The sequence below is a fragment of the Centropristis striata genome, chromosome 18, assembly GCF_030273125.1.
Source record: "Centropristis striata isolate RG_2023a ecotype Rhode Island chromosome 18, C.striata_1.0, whole genome shotgun sequence".
Taxonomy (NCBI): domain Eukaryota; kingdom Metazoa; phylum Chordata; class Actinopteri; order Perciformes; family Serranidae; genus Centropristis; species Centropristis striata.
In genome coordinates, this window is record NC_081534.1 from 9919132 (window position 1) to 9927651 (window position 8520).

The 8520-nt window shown below is 44.3% G+C and overlaps 1 long non-coding RNA gene across 1 annotated transcript; it reads left to right on the forward strand.

Annotated features, from left to right (window-relative positions):
* Window positions 1–5877: 5877 nt before the first annotated feature.
* Window positions 5878–7029, forward strand: LOC131991590 (uncharacterized). The gene is made up of 2 exons (XR_009396150.1): window positions 5878–6557; window positions 6659–7029. It is a non-coding gene; the product is annotated as an uncharacterized LOC131991590 (long non-coding RNA).
* The last annotated feature ends 1491 nt before the right edge of the window (window positions 7030–8520 follow it).

Sequence of the window (8520 nt, forward strand, 5' to 3'; positions counted from 1 at the left end):
TTGATTGGCATGGAGGGACACCTGTGAAGGTATAAAGGAGTGTTGGGAGACTGCTCACGAGGAGTAGGCAGCCGTGGAGAGCCAGAGAGGAGCTTTTGGACACAAAGAGGGCTGAAGCAGTGGGCAGCAGCAACCAACACGGTGGAGGAACCACTGTTAGTGTGACGACTTTAGCCTTGGCTTCTTCCGAGGGGACCTGCAATGTGGACGAGTGATGATCCCTGGCCAAGACGCTACTGCTGTGACCAGGAAGGGGGAAGACGACAGCGGGTGGCAGAGGGGTATGGTTGCGATCACCGCCTCTCTGAGATAGGTACCGCTCCCCCACTGGCCCTCCTGTGTTTATCTGCGAGCACACAATAGCCCATTTAGTCCGCCATTTTTACTGATTATAGTTTTTAGTATTTGATTGAACTGTTGTCCTACTCCATAGTGACATTGTATATTTATTAACCTGCCACACATATATGATTGGGCTAGGTCAGACGCCATCTGGTGTGCCACGGATTGAGGCCCCTATTGCATCCCTTTGGAAAAGGACTTTGAACAGCCTAAGTGGACCAAAGAAGGCCTTGGGTTGTTGGGTTATTGACGTTTGGCCGTTGTCAGTTCACTTAATGAGCAGAACGCAGCACTGTGTTTCAGTTCAGTGAGTACTGATACACAGTCAGAGCTCCAGTTAAGTACGGAATGATTCGGTTTACGAATCTTTTGTACTTATCCTTTTAAAGAACGGATTCTTAAGATTCAGTACACTGAAAAGAACTGCCATTCCCACCACTAGTCTAAGAAACCAGGACTCTCATACAGAAAACCAGGATTTGTGTCCCATGTCAAAACAAAAGTCGATGACATTGTTAGGAGGAATGTCAGTTAACATCTGTGCGTCATGATTTTACATCACCAACATGACTATCTCACTTCCGGTGCTCACATTGTCTTTGTGACACCTTCACTTCCAGCATTTACGTGCATTTGTTACTATTAAAACTATTTTTTATAACATCTTACAAGGAGGTTCTTTCCCCTAACCTTAGATAAGTGTTTTTTAGCCTAGTTGTAAGGAAACAGTCTCGATCAGTTTCAGTTCAATCAAGCTATGCTTAAAAATCAATATTAGCGTCTAATAGGATTTCTGTTCGACAAAGTGTCGAACTGTACCTCAGTTCGACACTTTGTGCCATCACTACTGACCGGCTAATGTGACTGTGTGATGTGCGAGCGGCTAATGTGACTGGCTAATGTGACTGGCTAATGTGCGAGCGGCTAATGTGACTGGCTAATGTGCGAGCGGCTAATGTGACTGGCTAATGTGCGAGCGGCTAATGTGACAGGCTAATGTGCGAGTGGCTAATGCGAGCCACTAATGTGCGAGCAGCTAATGTGCAAGCAGGTAATGTGCGATCGGCTATTGCGACCGGCTTTCATGGATGTTTTTGTTCCGGGGTCTTACACCATCGCGGGTTGTGAGGGGGTGGAGCATGCGCACATGCGTTGTCTTGTAATCCATGGCAGTGAAAATCCTATTCCATCACATTATCTGGGTGTCTTAATCGGAGTTGGAGAACTCCGACATCAGTCGGACTAACACATTTACATGCACTTCAGTTGTCCAGTTATAGTCAGATTAAGGCAATGATTTTTTTTTTTCAAGTGTCATGTAAACGTACTGAGTGGCCTTTTAACTAAACATGATCAGGTTTTTGTTCTCAGTGAGCAGCCATTGAATGGGCTGATAACGACCCTCTGAACCTGCCAGTAGGTAGAGCAGCCCCCCAATTCTTATGGGCTGACTATTGCTGATAATGCCCATTAAATTGTCTGATAACATCCAAAACAGGACTAAAGTTTCCAGGATACAGCATAAGGATATTTCTGAGGTAAATGTATATGGTTTTGGTTTATTTGCATGTGCAGCTGCATGTTTAGTATAAAACTGAAGTGAAATGCAGGATAGGAGAGCGTTTTAAGGTTGCCATGGGGATTCAAGCTGACGGGATAGACACAGGTTGAGTGACACTTGGTGTCTTGGGACCAGCTCTACTTCTGTATTGCATGACTCATAGAAAATGCACCACCAAAAACTCTCACAATATGTGTACTATACAGTTTTTCTCAGTCTCTTTGGTGCGTTTCTCACATCAATATTAACATTTGCACAACAGTTAGTTCAACCTCCACAACATTTAGTCATTTGTGCTCATCATAGTAGCAGTTTCTCATTCCTTACAAGAAATTATAAATGCTTTTGGACAGTCATCAATTGCTTTCATACAACTCTGCTGTTTTATAATATTATATTTTATGTCATATCAGTCAAAATTAACTATACTTGTGAATGCTGAATAGTCATTCCAAATAAAACTAATAGTCCTCATTTCATTGCTTGAGTCATTACATACAAAAATGTTGAACTCTTAACAACATAAAAGAACCAAGCAGGACATAGTGTGGACAATTTCTACAACTGTACTGTGCACAGCTCTACCCAGAGGCACTTAATGTTTGTTGTAAATAAGGGTGTTTTTTTTCTTCTGTTTTGCACAATGCTGGAAACAAATTAGAATTGAAAAGAGCATATGCAGTAAAATATGAAACATACATATTCAGTGTGTTGTCGTCAGTTACCTCACTAAATACAGTAATGTGTAACTTTATTGTAGTTTTCAAATGGCTGTGTAAATAGTATATAGTGTCTGGAGCATTTTCAGGTAGCGTCACCAAGATCTGACTTTTTTGCATTGAAAACATTTACAAAGTAAACTGTCATAATGAAAACATGAGCTTCCGGCAACCACGGGAGCCATTCAGATTCCACAATTAGTCGTCCACAAGTTTCAAAAGGCTGGCTGGAGCTTCAGTCAAGGAGGCTGGATCTGATGTGAACCGAGTGGCTTGTGTCTAGCAAAGTGAATGATTTTAAATCTCTGCGAGAGCTGATGTTGCTACAGGAGTTAAAAAATTGTATGTCGGATTGTATTGTTGTGCATTTGTATGAGCAAAAAGCAAACTCGCTCTCTGCTCCTGCTGTTTTGGCATGTGCTCACACACAAATCTGCATTTATTACTGAGAAACCTTGCGGCTCCCCGGTTAGTACCGATAATGTGTCCAAGCCTCTGAGCCCAAATAAAGAGGAGCTCAAGTGTTTTTATTGTTATAAAGCCGGACATGTTATCGCTGACTACCTTACTCTAAAAAGAAAAGCAAATGTGTAAAAATGTGCCACAGCAAAAAGGTGTCGGCTTGTTTAATTCTAAGGTTAATGCTTTAGAACACAAGTTTAATGATGATAAGCCTGATGCTTGTTTTGAGCCCTTTATTTTGAAAGGGACTGTGTCGCTACCAGGTGAGCCTGCCGATCAGCGCCTGGTGTGCATCCTGTGAGACACCGCCTGCTCGCAATCGGTAATCCTCGCCAGTGTGTTGCCTTTTTCTGACACTTCAGCCTGCGGTTATGGTGTGGCGTTGCATGGGATCGAGCTTGGTTATGTTCCTCAACCTATGAATCACGTGCGTGTAGAATCAAAATTAGTAACTGGTGTGTTTTCTGTAGCTGTTTGTCCTGCCCTCCCAATTAAAGGTATTGCATTTTAAGTCAGGTAATGTAGGCACAATTCCAAATTCTGATCTGTTCCCATCCTGTGCAATCACCCGGTCTCAGTCAATGAAAGACAACACTGTAGCACTGTCTGACAGTTTTCTCATGTCAGAGTTTACAGAGCAATCTGAGGGTAAGGTGAAAGACAACACTGCCGCTGCTCAGGCGCGCTTGGCCAGCACTACTCCATCACTACTCCATCACCATCTGACAGTGTGTCCCTGCCAGTCTCCAGAGAGCGCCTGTGCGCATCGCAGGGGACGGACCTGTGCACATCGCAGGGGACGGACCCAACATTGAAGACCTGCTTCGCTAATGTGGTGAGTGCTGACAGAGCAAGAGGTGAGCAAGTAGCCTACACAATCGATGATGGTGTTTTACTAAGTAAATGGTGTCCTCGTAATAAAGTTGATTGTGATTGGAATGTCGTACATTAGGTGGTTGTCCCTGCTGTGTATCGTTCACAAGTGCTAACTTTGGCACATGAGAGTCCGTGGTCCGGACATTTAGGAGTAACAAAGACATACCAGCGTGTCCTTAAACATTTCTTTTGGCCTGGTTTAAAGTCGGATGTTGTTAAATACTGCCGCTCCTGTCATGTGTGTAAGATTACAGGTAAACCAAACCATCCCTGCTGCCCCGCTGCATCCCATACCTGCTGTAGGTGAGCCTTTTGAACGTGTAATCGTAGACTGTGTTGGTCCGTTGCCAAGAACTAAGAGTGGTAATACATTTTTATTCACCCTGATGTGCGATTCCCTCAAGCTGTGTCGCGCCGTAAAATAACATCCACCTCCATTTTAAAGGCATTAACCAAATTCTTCTCCACATTCGGTCTTCCTCGCATAATCCAAACTGACCAAAGCACAAACTTCCTGTCGAAACTTTTCAATCAGGTCCTGCAGACGTTAAACATCCGACACATAGTATCCAGCACGTATCATCCTGATTTCCAGGGCGCGCTGAATCGGTGGCATCAAACATTAAAGTTCATGCTGCGTAAGTTTTGTTCAGAAATGGAGAAAAACTGGGATGAAGGTCGACCATTTGTTTTGTTAGCTACCTGTGAGGCTGTACAGGAATCCCTGGGATTCAGCCCTGCGGAGCTGGTCTTCGGCCACACACCTCACAGTCCTTTAAAGTCTCTCCAGGACCAGTTTTTGGCCTGTGAGTCTTCCGCAGAGGGAGGTGTGCTGGATTATGTTTGTCAATTTCGTGAGAGATTGCATCGTGCTAATAACTTGGCAATAGAGACTCTGTCGTCCTCTCAAAAAGCCATGAAGCGCAGCTATGACCGCTCCGCCGTTCTCCAGCGTTTCCAAGTGGGTGAGAAAGTTTTGATCCTGTTGCCCGTGCCCGGTTCTGCTCTCTCTGCCAAATTAGCCGGCCCTTCTGAAGTTTGTGAGTGTCTGAGTGACACTGATTATGTTATTCGCACCCCAGAGAGGAAGCGTAAGAACGCGTGTGTCATATCAACATGCTCAACAAGTATCATGCGACAGACTAATCCGCGGACGTCGAAAAAACTGAGCCTGCCTTAATACTCGGTCCGTGCGCCCTGATCGTGGCAGACATTCTGCACTGCACAGCGTTCGCTTGCCGAATTGGGAGATGGAACAGCTCCCCTAAGTGTTGAGTCATCTGACGCCTGACCAGCAGCATGATGTCAGCGCTCTAGTAAATGGTTTCCGCTGTTTGTTTAATGATGTGCCCACTAAAACCAACGTGCTTAAGCATGACATAGATGTAGGAGATGCTCGGCCCATTAAACAACATCCCTATCGCGTAAACCCAGTTAAACGTGAGTTAATGAAGACCGAGTATCTCTTAGAAAACAGCTTGGCTAAGCCTAGTTCGAGTGCATGGAGTTCTCCGTGCCTTTTAGAGACAAAATCAGACAGATCGCCACGATTCATTACGGACTTTAGAAAAGTAAATGATGTCACTGTTCCAGACTCTTATCCTTCCTCGTATGGAAGATTGCGTAGACAATCTAGGGACAGCTAAATTTGTGTCGAAGCTAGATTTGTTGAAAGGTTACTGGCAGGTGCCGTTGACAAATCGTGCCACAGAAATATCAGCTTTTGTGACTCCAGATCAGTTTTTGGAGTACAACGTTATGGCGTTTGGCATGTGTAATGCACCAGCAACATTTCAAGGGTTAGTAAATATGGTATTGGCTGGGATTGATAATTGATAATGCCTATTTAGATGACCTTATTGTGTACACCGAACCTGGGAGGAACACATGCAGGTCCTTAACAAAGTGTTTCGCAGGCTGGCCGACGCATCGCCCACTCTAAACTTGGCGAAATGTGAGTTTGGCAAAGCTACCTTGACCTATCTTGGCCAACAGTTAGGCCAGGGCCAGGTATGCCCCTCTAGAGGCAAAGATAGCTGCCATTCCTTTCCCCACCACCCGGAGATCTATAAGGAGTTTCTTAGGCTTGGCTCCTTACTATAGAAGTTTCTGTAGAAAATTTTCCATCGTTGTCCAGCCTTTAACTAATCTTCTTAGCCCCAAGGTTGATTTTGTGTGGAACCAGGAGTGCCGGCATGCTTTTGATAGCATCAAGGCTCTCTTGAGCCACGCCCCTGTGGCTGCTGCTCCTGACCTTGCTCGCCCGTTTAAGTTGGAGGTTGATGCAAGCGCAGTCGAAGCCGGGGCAGTTCTGCTGCAGGAGGATGTCTGTGGGGTTGACCAACCGGTGTGCTACTTCTCCAGGAAGTTTAAAAAACACCAAGTAAATTACTCCACCATCGAAAAAGAGACTCTTGCTCTGTTGTTGGCACTCCAACATTTTGAAGTGTATGTTGGGTCCAGTCCTTTGCCAGTTGTTGTCTTCACAGATCACGACCCACTCGGAATCCTTGCGCGCATGTACAACCATAACCAAAGGCCGATGTGGTGAGCGTTGATCGTGCAGGACTTCAACCTGGTAATCCGGCACAAAAAGGGTAAGGAAAATGTCATTGCAGATGCCTTGTCCAGGCTTTGAGTTTTGTTTTTGTGTATGTGAATTTGTAAAATGTCAACAACAACGGGTTGTTGATTTAAGGGGAGTGGTGTTACGGCTCCAGACGTGTAGTTTGTTGGCTGCTGGTGAAGGAGGATTGGAGCTTCGGGCGACCACGGGAGCGAATCAGATTCTGCAATTTGTCGTCCACAAGTTTCAAAAGGCTGCTGGAGCTTCAGTCAAGGCGGCTGGATCTGATGTGAACCGTCGCCCAAACCTTTGTCTGTGCTCGGCTTCTTTCTATTATATATTGTGATTTAGTTGTGGTTGTTCTTTAGTTTCTGTGCAACAGTTAAACTGACCCTAGTTTTTGTTGTCATTTTATTCTGTTAAACCTTTAGCCTGAAGGGTCCTTTGTTTGTAAATAGATCTTGCCGCTATTTTATTTCTTAATAAAAACACCTCTGTTAAATCCATTACATCTGGTTTGTTACCTCCTTTTACCCCTTTAAGAGCTGGTGGATGTAACACATGGTGTCAGGACTTTTCATCTTGATGTCACTGACACTTTCATTGACATGAATACTTGCTTTTGAGTATTGAGCTATCCATTTTGAGCAAGTGACACGTTTCTGCAGGTTATCACCTATGTTTTTAAGTTTGTACTAATTATTTTGAGAAATGCATTAACTGTTGTGAGAAATGCACCAAAGAGACTGAGAAAAACTGTAATGTTGTCACAAATGTGGCCAGGCATGATGTGAGTACAGAGATTCATTCACTATGGCCATGGTTGCACATCTCAAAATGTGTTAAATGTAATTATTTTAGCTCAATCTCGCTATCAGATTTTTGTTCATCTTAAAACAGTGTAGAATACACTCTGTGGGTAAATGCCACAAAAACAGCTGTGATACTAATCCTATTTTTTTTTTAAATGCTAATTTGAAACATTATGCACAACCTTGTCAGGGGCATGCTGTACCTTTTTTTAACTGCTTTCAACCTGGTAGGTTCTCTTGAATTATTATTGCTTTTAGGCTCTCTGATGTCAGAGTAAAGCCAGTGATTATAGGCTTCCCAAGCAGAGATCTTGGAAAATAACTCTTAAAATTGACTGTCTGACACTGATAAAGTCATAACAAGGCAGAGTACAAATTACCAAAATGATCTGTAAATGGTCTGTTAGCTTTAAGGTTGATGTAGTTAAGGACTAAGAAAAGTAACCTTACAGTACAAAAAGTGATAAGATGTCTTGATGAATATTTCATCCATCATGGACAACCCCTCTCACCCCCTGCATGACACTGTGGGGTCTTTGAGCAGCTCTTTCAGCAGCAGACTATTACACCCATGGTGTAACCCCTGGATTCCACTGGATGCGTAACGGCTGCAGATCCGTCGTTGGAGCCGTTACGCACCCATTATAATCAATGTGTGAGATTCCACCGACTGCAGATCCACTGCGTAATGAGTCCGACGACGCATGGCCATCCGACAGCCCTCGCAACACTTGCGCAGAGCTTCTATTTTTGTCGGATGACGGAGCAAGGCGCATAAATTCAGCAAAGAACAGATCGTTCGGGACAGGAAGTCGTGCACAGACACAAAATAAAACATCCGGTATATTTTCAAAATAAAATACCTCGGGTTCACGGCGGATCGTATTTCATAACTTGAAGACCTGAAATCAACAGGTTAGAGGTTTTCACTCGTCTTTTTACCCCACTGACACCGCTCACTCCGGTGCTTGTTGTAAACAAACAGAGATCGCTGAGGCTTGTTAACAAGCCGGCCGACCTCGTTAAGCGCTCGTTCAGACGGAGTCGCTGGATTTGTCTCCAGTCATTAACGAGGAGATGTTGATTATCTTCCAGTTATATCAATTGATTAGGCGTGAATTCGCGAGATCTCGTGCGTCCTTGGGACTACGCTGTCCGCAACAGCTCCGACACAGACGGATC